The 11,486-nt window shown below is 47.0% G+C and overlaps 1 pseudogene; it reads left to right on the forward strand.

Moving 5' to 3' along the window:
• The first annotated feature begins 1,053 nt into the window (after positions 1–1,053).
• On the forward strand, positions 1,054–2,189 carry LOC147698298 (lamin-B1 pseudogene; annotated as a pseudogene).
• The last annotated feature ends 9,297 nt before the right edge of the window (positions 2,190–11,486 follow it).

Raw genomic sequence — 11,486 nt, forward strand, 5'->3', positions numbered from 1 at the left:
TTGAAATGATTTTTTCAAAGCATCACTTCTGTTAGCGTGACTTACCGAAAATGAGATGCAAGGTAGGTGTTCCAGTGTAAGAACTCCAGCAAAACACACAACACAATATTTTCAAAGGCTTTCTTGTATGCCGCTAAAAAAGAATGACAGAATTTAGTTGGTCTTAAAAATGATGCAAACATACTTGGGGCACCATTTAAGAGGTTTTGGTGCCAGACAGCACTGCAAGGAATTCCATGGGTTTCGGTTGGGAACGCCCACAGCAACACCCATGGAATGCCCCTTTCAAGCAGTTCTCTGCAAGAATGGGGCACATATATACAAGGCCATGAAAAACCATGTAAAGTAGCATTACGTGGCCTTATAAATATGATGTGGCACATACACCACTGAAACAACAAAAAAGTGACATTCCAGAGGTGCAAATGTGCCGCTAGGGTCTCATAAATGAGGCCCTTGGTAAACTCCCACAGTTCATCCTTGGCAAGGTCAATAATGCCATGGACCTCATGCAATTGCAGCTAGAAGCACCAAGGAGAACACCACCCACACCACTGTCATGCATCACTTACCTGAACAACAGCTCGGTTCCCTTTGGGTGATGACTGGACCTGATCCCTTCTAGTGCTGACCTCGGTAGACCAGAATGTCAGCAACATGAAGCTGGAGACTGGGAACTGCAGAAAGCCAGAGACTCTCCAGAGCCACCTGGAACTGTGGAAGAAGGAGAGACGCATAACCAGTTTGGGTAGCCAGCAGTGGCAGTAGGAACAGAGAGAGCAGAACTCGGACACAACGCTTTTTATTTTTTTAATTGCTTGCAACTCCTCTTCCCTACTGTTGCCTTTTTAAAAAATATATAATTTTATTGCCATCTGTATTGTACATGTAACAGCTGCGTGGTGGCATCCTCGGATTTTTGCAGTTTAGTTTTTGCTCGTTTCGCCAGGCGCAGAGTGCATGTTGGAATTGTAGCTGTCTCTGGTGTCTTGCATTGGCCACTTTAGTATTGTCTCTTGGCACATCTGCAGCCTCTTTTCTCCCTCCGGCGACATGGCCACCACTACGCCGGTACAGGGCTTGCGCTTGAGCTCTTGCAGAGGTAGTGCTGCTGGCACCCCACTCAGTCTCACGCGCCTTTCGCGGATGCAAGAAAAGGAGGAGCTGCGCCACCTCAACGACCGCCTTGCAATCTACATCAACCAGGTGCGCAGCCTAGAGTCGGAAAACAGTGGACTCCGGCTGCAGGTGACAGGCCGCAAGCTCACTGGCCTGCGCCTGCTCTACGAGACAGAATTAGCCAACACCCGGCGTGCGCTCGATGACACAGCCAAGGAGCGCGCGCAGCTACAGATCGAGCTCAGCACTCTGCGCTCCAGGCACGAACAACTGCAGAACAGCTATGCAAAGAAAGAAGCGGACCTCGGAGTTGCACTCTCGAAGCTTAAAGCCCTTGAATCATCGCTCAACTCAAAAGATGCTACCCTTGCTACAGCCCTTACTGGAAAAAAAACTGGATGACCTGCAAGAGGCGTGTGCACAGCTTGCAGCCTCCTTGAACTCTGCCAAGAAACAGCTGGGAGATGAAACTTTGATTAAAGTGGATCTGGAAAATCGCTGTCAAAGTCTCATAGAAGAATTGGAGTTTCGTAAAAATGTTTATGAGGAGGAAGTTAAAGGAGTCCAGCAAAAGGAACGAAACTCGTTTTGTTGAGGTGGATTCTGGACGCCCGGACTATCAATTTAAACTGGCTGAAGCTCTTCAGGATATTAGAGAGCAACATGACTTGCAAGTGAAACTCTATAAGGATGAACTGGAGCAAACTTACCAGGCCAAGCTGGAGAACGCCAGAATGGCTTCTGAGATGAACAGCAGTACGGCCAGCAGCACCAAAGAAGAGCTGATAGAAAGCTGCATGCGTATCGACAGCCTTTCCACCCAGCTTTCTAATCTGCAGAAAGAGTTAAGAGCATGGCATGATCGGATGCAAGAGTTGGAAGAAGCACTAGCAAAGGAATGCGATAACTGTCGGAGGATGCTGGTGGAGAGAGAGCGAGAAATGTCTGACATACGAGGAAAGATGCAGAAGCAACTCAATGACTATGAGCAACTTCTAAATGTCAAATTGGCCCTGGTCATGGAGATTAATGCTTACAGAAAGCTGCTGGAGGGTGAAGAAGAGAGGTAAAAAACTGTTTGTTTGCAATAGCTCTCCCTGTCAGATTGAGGTAGAGGGAAATAGATGCTTGAGGAGGTGGTTCAGGTAGGCTGGTCCTTCGTCGAGTATAGCTTTGTAGGCGTGAGTGAGGAATTTGAAAGTGACTCTCTTGTTGACTGGGAGCCAGTGGAGTTGTCGTAACTGTTGTGTGATGTGACTGCAGTGGGGGATGTCGAGGATCAGTCGGGCTGCTGCATTTGGGACATTCTGTACTTTCTTGCGCTGTTTCTCGGGGATGCCGGCTTACAGTGCATTTCCGTAGTCGAGTCTGCTGGTGATGATTGTGTGGGTGACCTTTCTGTATTCTATTGGGATCCATCAGAATCCATGAGTCCAGTATGATGCGGAGGTTGCGTGCGTGTTCCGTCGGCTTGGAGGGAGATCCCAGAGTGGCTGGCCACCAGGAGTCAGCCTAGGGTGAAGGGATGGGACCCAGGATGAGTAATTCAGTCTTGTTTGAGTTGAGCTTCAGGCAGCTGTCTTTCATCCAAGTAGCAATGGCCTTCATTCCACTGTGGAAATTGGTTCTGGTGATTGTGGGTTCATTGGTGAGGTAGAGGATCTGCTGTGGGTCATCGGTGTAGGAGACGATGTTAAGTCCATGGTTGGGAGGATTGCTGCAAGGGGGCAATGTAGAAATTGAAGAGGGCGGGGATCAGGGAGGAACCCTGAGGTGTTCCACAGCTGATCTCCGTGGATTCTGAGAGGAACAGCGGTAGTCTGACTCGCTGGGTCCGGCCGGTAATGAAGGAGTGGATCTAGTCCAAAACCCTGTAGCAGATGCCAGCCTCTTTCAGTCTTGTGATTACCGTGCGGTAGGAGATAGTGTTGAAGGAGCCTGAGAGGTCTAATACGATGAGGCTGCGGTCCCGCCCCAGTCAAGGAAGGAGCAGTTGTCATCTGTGGTGGCGAGGAGTGCAGTCTCTGTGCTGTGGTTGCTTCGAAAGATCGGAAGACAGATTAGGAGGTGTCCAGGACGTGGTTCACTTCGATGAACCCAGGGAGTTGGGTGTTGATGGCCTTCTCTTTGACCATGGTTGGAAAGAGGAGGAGCGAGATCGGTCTGAAGTTCTTGAGGTACGCCGGGTCTGATGATGGCTTCTTCAGCAGAGGGTTGATCTCAGTGTGTTTCCAGTCATCGGGAGGGTAGCGATTTTGGTGTAGCAGTTGATGGTGTGGCAATGCTGAGGGGCGATGGTGGCAGCTGATCTGTGGAAGACGTGATATGGGCAGAGATCCGTCAGGGCACCGGAGTGGATGCTCTTCATGGTCTTGAGCATGTCCTCTGTTGTGAGCGGGTTGCAGCAGTCTGTTGGGGTGCAGCTTGCATGCGTATGATGGTGGCAGGCATGGTGGCCGGATATGTGGTGTTGAAGCTGTCATAGATCTCCCTATTCTTGTGGTGAAAGAAGGCGTTGAGTTTTTTGCAAAGGTCTTGGGGGGACGTCTTTTGTCTCACTGTTGGGCATAGCAAACTCGTTGACAATGGTGAGGAGTTCCTTGCTGTTGTGTGCATTGGTGTTGATTCTATCTTGGAGGGACATATTATTAGTGGTTTTTATGAGGAGGTGGTGTGCATTGATGGCAAACATATCTTTTTTCGAGATGTCTGCAGGTGCGACTGTACTCGTGGAGGGCAGGAGTTAACTAGCTGGCGTTCTTGGAGTGTTGTTTGCCTGTTTTTTTCTTGAGGGGTGCCAGGGTGTCATCGCAATTGGAGACCCATCGTTGGAGGTTGCGTGCTGCTGTGTTGGTGTCCATGGGCGTTGGTTGAGTGGTGGTGCTGAGGAAGTTGTTGAGAAGTTCTTTGGTGGCCTTGATCCAGCTGCTATGGGGGGAATGATGGCGGTGGTGTACGGTGGGCGTGGTGAAGTTGAGATGTAGGCAATAATAGTTGGTCCAGGAGAGTTCAGTGGTGTGGCTGTAGTTGAAGATGCCACTGGTGGAGAAGATGGGGTTGAGCATGAGGGTTGGTGTGGTGACTAGCTGCTTAAGTTCGATGTTGGCAAGGTTCTCCAGGAGGGAGGTGGAGTTTTTGTCACTGGGGTTGTAGTCAGTGGATACGAGAACCTGGGATGCGATGAGGTCTACAATGATGTCACTGGAAGGGGGTCAGGGGCCAGCGTGCCTGTAGACGAGGGTGCCGTGGAGGGTGGTGTTGGGGTTGGTCCCGATCTGGAAGTGGAGGTGTTCCATGGTCACCGTTAGGCCATTAGAGTGCGTGGTCAGTCGGAGAGTGCTTTTGTGGATGATGGCAATGCCTCCTCCTGGGTGGTTGGGGGGTCCTTGTAGGTGATTTTGTAGCCATCTGGGATGGTAATGGTGATGTCCAAAACAGAGGTTGGTCTAGGTTTCCATGAAGGAGGCGATGTATGGAGAGGTGGCATCCAGGATGTCCCAGATTTTTGTGGCGTGTTTGTGGAGGGAGCGCACTTTGAGGAGGATGTGGTTGAGCTGGGCGGCTGCGCTGTTGGTCTGCTGGGCAGCAAGAGGAGCTGGTGTATTGGCATGGCAGAAGGTGTGGTTGCAGTTTTGTCAGGCGAAGGGTCAAAGAGAATTCTTTGGTGATGCAAGATGGTAGGCGGCATGGCATCCAGGGTTGGGGTTGAGGAGGGTGCTTGCAACACAGCGGTGGAGATGTGGAGAGGAAGGGTTTCAGGCATGTAAGGACGCAGATGGGCTTGCCTTTGGCACGCGTTCGGCCACCATTTAGTAGTGCTCCAGGGGGCTTGAGATCTGGGAGGCGGGAAATGCAAGAGCGGGAAAGGACACTGGAGGGGGGGGGTGAGCCACTGGGGATCATAGCGGCAACGAGGGCGAGGACAGGGAAAAAGGAACGGAAAAAAGTACAGAAATAACAAAGCCAAACAAAGCAAGGAAAAAACACAAAGGCAGAGGCAGAAAAGCAACAGAGTAGAGCTGACAGGGGGACAGAAACAGCAGAAAAAAGGGACAGGAAGCCAGTCAAGCAGCAGAGTTGTACCGCTATACCACTGGACCACCAGGTATGAGGCACAGGCAGGAGCAGGCAGGTAGAGGAGGGACTTGAACTCCTAGCCTCTGGGTCAGAGGAACTAGCAGCAGCAGATGGGGATAGCAGCAGCAGCTACCAGATGGGGCTGTGCTGTGAAAGGAACAAGTCCACTAAGGGATAGTCCCCCATACACAATAAAAAATGCACCAGCATGGTGCGAGGAAAGGCAGCACCACCCATTCACCTCCTCCGATCTAACAGTGGTGACCAGATTCCGTCTTTCCTAGTGTCTCAGTGAGTAACAGTGGATCAAGTTGAATGCCCAAGGGCCTGGGCCCAAAGTGACCCCATGTCCCTGGTACCCGCTGCCACCAACGGCCGATACAAGTGACTTGAGCCAGTTAGTGGAGTCTCCTCACACTCTTGTGCACTGTCCTCAGCAATGTCGGTCCACTGCAGCATGAGGACTGCTCAGGGCATGGTGTGCATCGCCCACAGGCACAAGGCCTGGAGGTGACACAAACCCCAGCCCTCCTCCGCTGCTAGTCCCACCTTCTCCTAATCTGGACATCGACACCTGGGCTCAATCTGCTGCGCTCTCTCCGAATCTGTGACTCAGCCAGCAGGAGACATAGCCAGGCTGGATTTCACAAGCCTGGGTACAGCGGGTGATGCAACAAGGCCTTCTTAGGTGGGACGTTGCAGCGATCCAGCCACACAAGTTTGGTGCAGCTCAGAGCCCTCACCGTTCACAGTATCTGGTCAGAGCCACCTCCTCCGGCCTGTGATGCAAACAGGTGCGGCGCATCTTTGGCAATCTCCTCTGTGCACTCCGATGCAATAGTGGTACGTGCTATGTAATGCAGACCTCTCCACGTCAGTGCATAGGAGTGCCTCTACGATCACAGCTCCAAGGGGCACCAGGTGGCCTTCTCACACGGGTCAGCAATGTGTCTCATGCGACCTGCCAGACTTTGCCACCAGGTAAGAGCGATCACCGACACCTCAATGCATACCTCCATGGTCCACAGGCCTGGGCCAAACACATCCCACCTCCACCATCAGGCTGCAGTAACTCCACAACACCAGTGCCTCCCATTCCGGTTCTCAGACACAGGCCTAGCAAGGCCTCCAGGCCCCAAGGACAGTCCGTGCTTCCATGCATCAGCTGCATTGGTGTTTGCAAGGATGTTGCATTGAAATGTGCTGCATCCCTGTTTTTCCCCAGCAATGCACCACTTTTCATAAATGAGGCCCTGACTCTGCATTTCCTCTTCCCCTTGGACTCTGGCTGGTTGTCCTGACTGTTGGGGTGTTGGGGGTGGGGGTAGTTAACATGTATGGAATTTGGTCCTGGTGACTCCATTCTGCATTCCGGTGTTTTTTTCCTCCTTAGAGGTGTATTTGTCAGCTTTTTCTGCCTCTGGAGGCTGAAAAGAGATGTTGGCTGACTAATGTGATTTTTCTTTGCTGCTAATTGGCTGGCTGGCACTTTTTTCACACTAGTGTCAAGATTGTTATCGCCATGCGATAGAATCAGCAGCAATTTTCACCACCTCTAACTGATCCTAATGCCATGTGAAAATGTATTGTAAATATGTCGAAAATATGGCTATGGACAGACAGCAGTAAACATTTGTCTCTAAGCAATGTCAAAACCACTTAGTGGCAATTCTTGTAAATATACCCCTCAGTTTTGTTGTGTCATCGGCTTCAGACGTTTTCCAAGACGTCATAGAGCCAGTTGTGAATGCATCCAACTATAGCAATGACATATTCATTTTTGGAGCTACACAAAAGAAACATGATAAAGCTCTCACTCAAGTATGTTGCTTACTGACTGATGCAAGCCTGACTTTGAAGGTAGACAAGTATAAGTTACACATGACTAAATTAAAATTCTTTGGCCATATCTTTTCTGCTAAAGTACAAGCACTGTCTAGTGCTGATGCCCCACAAGATGGTTCTATGATTTGTTCATTTCTTAGCTTGGCCAGTTGCATTTCAAAATACAAATGAGACTTTGCGACCATTAGCGCTCCCTTACAAGAATTATAGAAAAAACATGTTTCATTCAAGTGGTCACAGGAATGTCGAGAGAAGTTTCAAGAAAATAAAACAAGCCACTCAAATGGCTACTGAAATTGCCTATTGCAATCCAAAGCTTCACACAGCTTGTTGTGACGTTAGCCACGTTGGGTTAAGTGCTATCCTGGCACAGCACAGTGAACAGCCTCATGATCAAGGGCATATTGTGCCAAATGCTGGTAGAAGTTTGTCCAGAACAGAACATGCCTACTTACAACCTGAGAAAGGAATGTTTGCCCATGGTATGGGCTTGTGAACATTTCTAAGTATTCCTTCGTGGAAAGCCTGTTATGCTGGTAACTGACAATCAAGCTTTGTTGACTATCTTTGGTAATACAAAAGCCAAGATGCCTCCTCACATTGAATGGTTGGGACTCAGATTATAAAAGTATGATTGCACATCATCGAGGAAAGGATCAAAACACTGCTTACTACTTTTTCCAGAGTGCCTATAGAAGCTCATGGTACTCCATCGGGATGGCTGAATCCTACATTAATTTCATTGTAAAGTCAAATACGCCAGCTGCCATATAGTTAGCCCAGATCATCACTGCCACAAGCCATGATAGTGGCATGCTGAAGTTGAAAGATATAATTGCACATCAGTTCTGGAATGAACATGCTTGACCTCTCACCAGTGATGGTGAATGTCAAAAGCTTTAAAGATGAACTGTCTATAACTCAGGAAACAGTTATACTGTGAAGGTTAAAAAGAGTTTAAGACGAAAGATTATTGAAGTTGCTCTCGAAGGACATTGTGGTATTGTTGCCACCAAGAGAGCTCTCTGAGATCAACTTCGGTTTCCATACTTAGATGATAGGCTTAAAAAGGAACTCAAGGCCTGTCGTCTATGTAACTGCCTCGCTACAAACTTTGCTCAACATACCCTTACCATATCAGAACTCTCTAAGAATGCATGGGAGAGGATAGCCATTGATTTTTTTTGTTCCACACGACAATGGCCATCATTTGATGGCAATTGGAAACGAATACTCTCATTTTCCATTAATAGAGGATCTCTCATACACAACTCATGAGCCAGTCAATGAGAGACTTGATGGCAATCTTTCAATGTAAGGCGTTTCAGGCATTTGAAGTCTGATAATTGCTCATCGTTCAAAAGTAGAGAATTCAAAGATTTTGTGGAGCATCTGAACATAAAATGCACCTTTGTGGCCTCGGCCAACTGTCTCATTGAGTGTTTTAGGAGTACACTAAAGAAAGCAGAACAATGTGTAAATCTTGGGAGGCTCAGATTTCAAACTATGTTGAATTCCATTGTAAGAGCCTATTGTTCAATACCTCACTAGACCACAGGCGAAAGTCCTGCAACTTGGATGTTCTGGGGAGCAAGGCCAACCAAATTGTCTCACTGGACCATTAAAAGGGAAGAAGGTGATAATATAAGTCAAATTAAGGACTTGGTTATTAAAGAAGCTGACAAGAGGGGACATGCAAAGAACATTGGATTTACGACAGGAGATCTAATGATCGCCCAGCAACTACGAAGGAGAAATCTGATGGTCCATATGATGCTGCACCTTTCTACATTGTATCAACCAAGGGACATATGGTGACTGTCAAAAACAAAACAGGGAGAGTAGGGTCAGCGGGAATAGTTTAAAGACCTACTACTGGTTCATTTCCCCAGCAACAACATATGAATAACAGACAAGAACCCAGGAGGTCTATAGGCCAAGCACCTTGCTTGCTTAAACTGGCAAATCTAATAAGTCAGTTAGTGCTGCAGTCACCATGTAATAGTGTCAAAGCAATAGTGAGAGAATGAGAGACACATGCATGAGAAAAGGGAAAAAAGGGAAAAAAACAGAGTCGTGATATCTAAGACTCAATTGGAAAGTCTGGTCAAACCGAATCCAGCACACATGATTTGTGGATAACCATCAAACAAACCAGATGATCGGTCCTATCATTTAGCCAGTCCACACTGTGACCTGGCGGGTCCTTCGATCATCTGGACCTTATGCCACACAGTCATAATAAGTACTGGATATGGTCTACAGTGAGACTGAACCTCCAATTGTTAGTCTCATTGTGATAGTTGGTGAAAAATAATGAAAAAACAGTGCAAAGCACAAAAAAGTGGTGAAGCTTAAAATAGAGTGATGTGTCTAAACAAACACTTTAATAGAAACCAGGCACATTCCCTAATTAAAAAATAGGTACAGCGCAAACGACAGTATGGAACAAATAGCTGTCGCAATTAGGGCCAACATGTTTCTGCCTACCGGACAACTCGTCCCATGGCTTTCATCAGGGCCACTGCTCTAAAAAGTTGCTACTGTTAAGTGTAAGTGAAAAAAGAAATATATATAAGTAGGAACGATACAACCTGTACCTACAGTTATATACACATCCTCCATGTCAGTGGACATTCAACGTGATCTAGAAAAGCATATATGTGATATTCAATTTAATACCATACTTTTAACATAATAAACTGTTCTAACAATATTAAACATTTTGATTGCTCAACCAGCATGACAGGGGACTGGACCTCACCTCACCTGGACCGTACTCAGGTATCTAAGGCCCCGCACTGTGAAACAGAAAAATACGAACAGGGGAAGGCATCAAAACTCAATACTTCATATGGAGTATAAAGATGTCTACTTTCAGTCCCTGTTATATACGTCACATCTGTCCACATGTAAACTTAGTAGTGGAAGGCCCACCAGGAATAAGGCTAGTACTCCGTACATTCATGCTAACACAGCAAGTAGCTTCATACTGATCTTATTATATGTATTACATTAACCGTGAGTCAGTAACATTAATCTAAAAATGTGTACACAGGGTAAAAGCAGGGATCAAGCAGTTCTAAACAATGACCACAAGTGTAGCTAATACCCCCAATTGATGTGTAAACACGACCCTCTAGCATTCTGTTAAGTGCATGTTCTCTAGGAGTATAGTAAAACTAGTGTATAAGCATGGTTTTAATAGTTCTCAGTAATGGCCACAACTAGCTGCTTCACTCACCTCTCCGTCGGTGCCACAAAACTCGCCTGAGGCTTGGGGGAGGCACCGCAATGGAAGAAGAGTGGGTTTACATGCAAAAGCAGCAAAGGGGACTACTTTACCCTCTTGTCTGCACTGACAGTACCCACACGTATTGATAAATGTGCTTGATGCGGTCTGCACAATCAGTATGTGGATGGAAAAGGAGAAATATATTGATAGATGAATCGCCCCGTATAGTATAAAACCCAGTGGCTGACCGCAATGCTTAAACGATCGTCGGGCGCCCGTATCAATCCGCAGAACTACAGAATGACGTCATATCGGCCATTTCTGTAGTTCCAGTGGCGCGAGCGCCTACAGACGCATTAATCAGTTCGATATTGAGCATGATAGCAGAGAAGGATGACTGCTCCTTCTACGGGGTCCCTGTTAGCTATTACGTTCTGTCCTAGAGCATACCACCCACTAACTAAGAATAACATTAATGTGGAATAGAAAGAACTACCGTATGACCTCGGATCGGCCATTTTAGTAGTTCAAATCATAACATGTTAGTAGTACAAGTCATGTCTAATGTAGTTCTCGCTCACTTTAAGGAAAAAAGACATAATATCTGAAACCTACGGGTGTACAGATCAAGTCAAAGAGTGTATGAAATGTGTTGGCTTTTTCAGTGAAAGAACTATATTGTCCTGAACAAAGACCAAAAAATGGGGTTCTGCAAAGTGAAACCAAAAACAGGCCACCAAAATAAGACTCGAAGAAATCAAACTAGTGGTGGACCCATCTCAAAAGTACTCCAATGTGTGTTAGAGGGGCACTACAGAGCGTACCACGGTATCTGATCATTAAGTCCCTTTGTATCAGAGGGGAGTTTGAAAACATATCTTTGCTCTCTCGTGAACAAATATTTAGTGACATTCTTTACATGTGAAGGTATGAAGGGCTTTTCCAAGACCGTCCATACAAAATCCGATTCCTCATGTTGTTTCTCAAGGAAATGTCTTGTAAGTTGTGTCATGGACTTTTTACAGCGGAACGAGCTGTTATGCTCAAGCATACAAACTCGAACCTTGCGGGTAGTCATCCCCACATATTGACAGGAGCAAGGGCAAGTCAGTAAATAAACAAGATTATCCCTGTTGCAATTAGTAAAGCAATTTTACAGCCAAGGCCTGTCAGTGCCTATGTGGATTTCAGTAGAATGTTTTGTCTGTGG

Source organism: Lissotriton vulgaris, chromosome 8 (assembly GCF_964263255.1).
Source record: "Lissotriton vulgaris chromosome 8, aLisVul1.2, whole genome shotgun sequence".
In the NCBI taxonomy this organism is placed as follows: Eukaryota; Metazoa; Chordata; class Amphibia; order Caudata; family Salamandridae; genus Lissotriton; species Lissotriton vulgaris.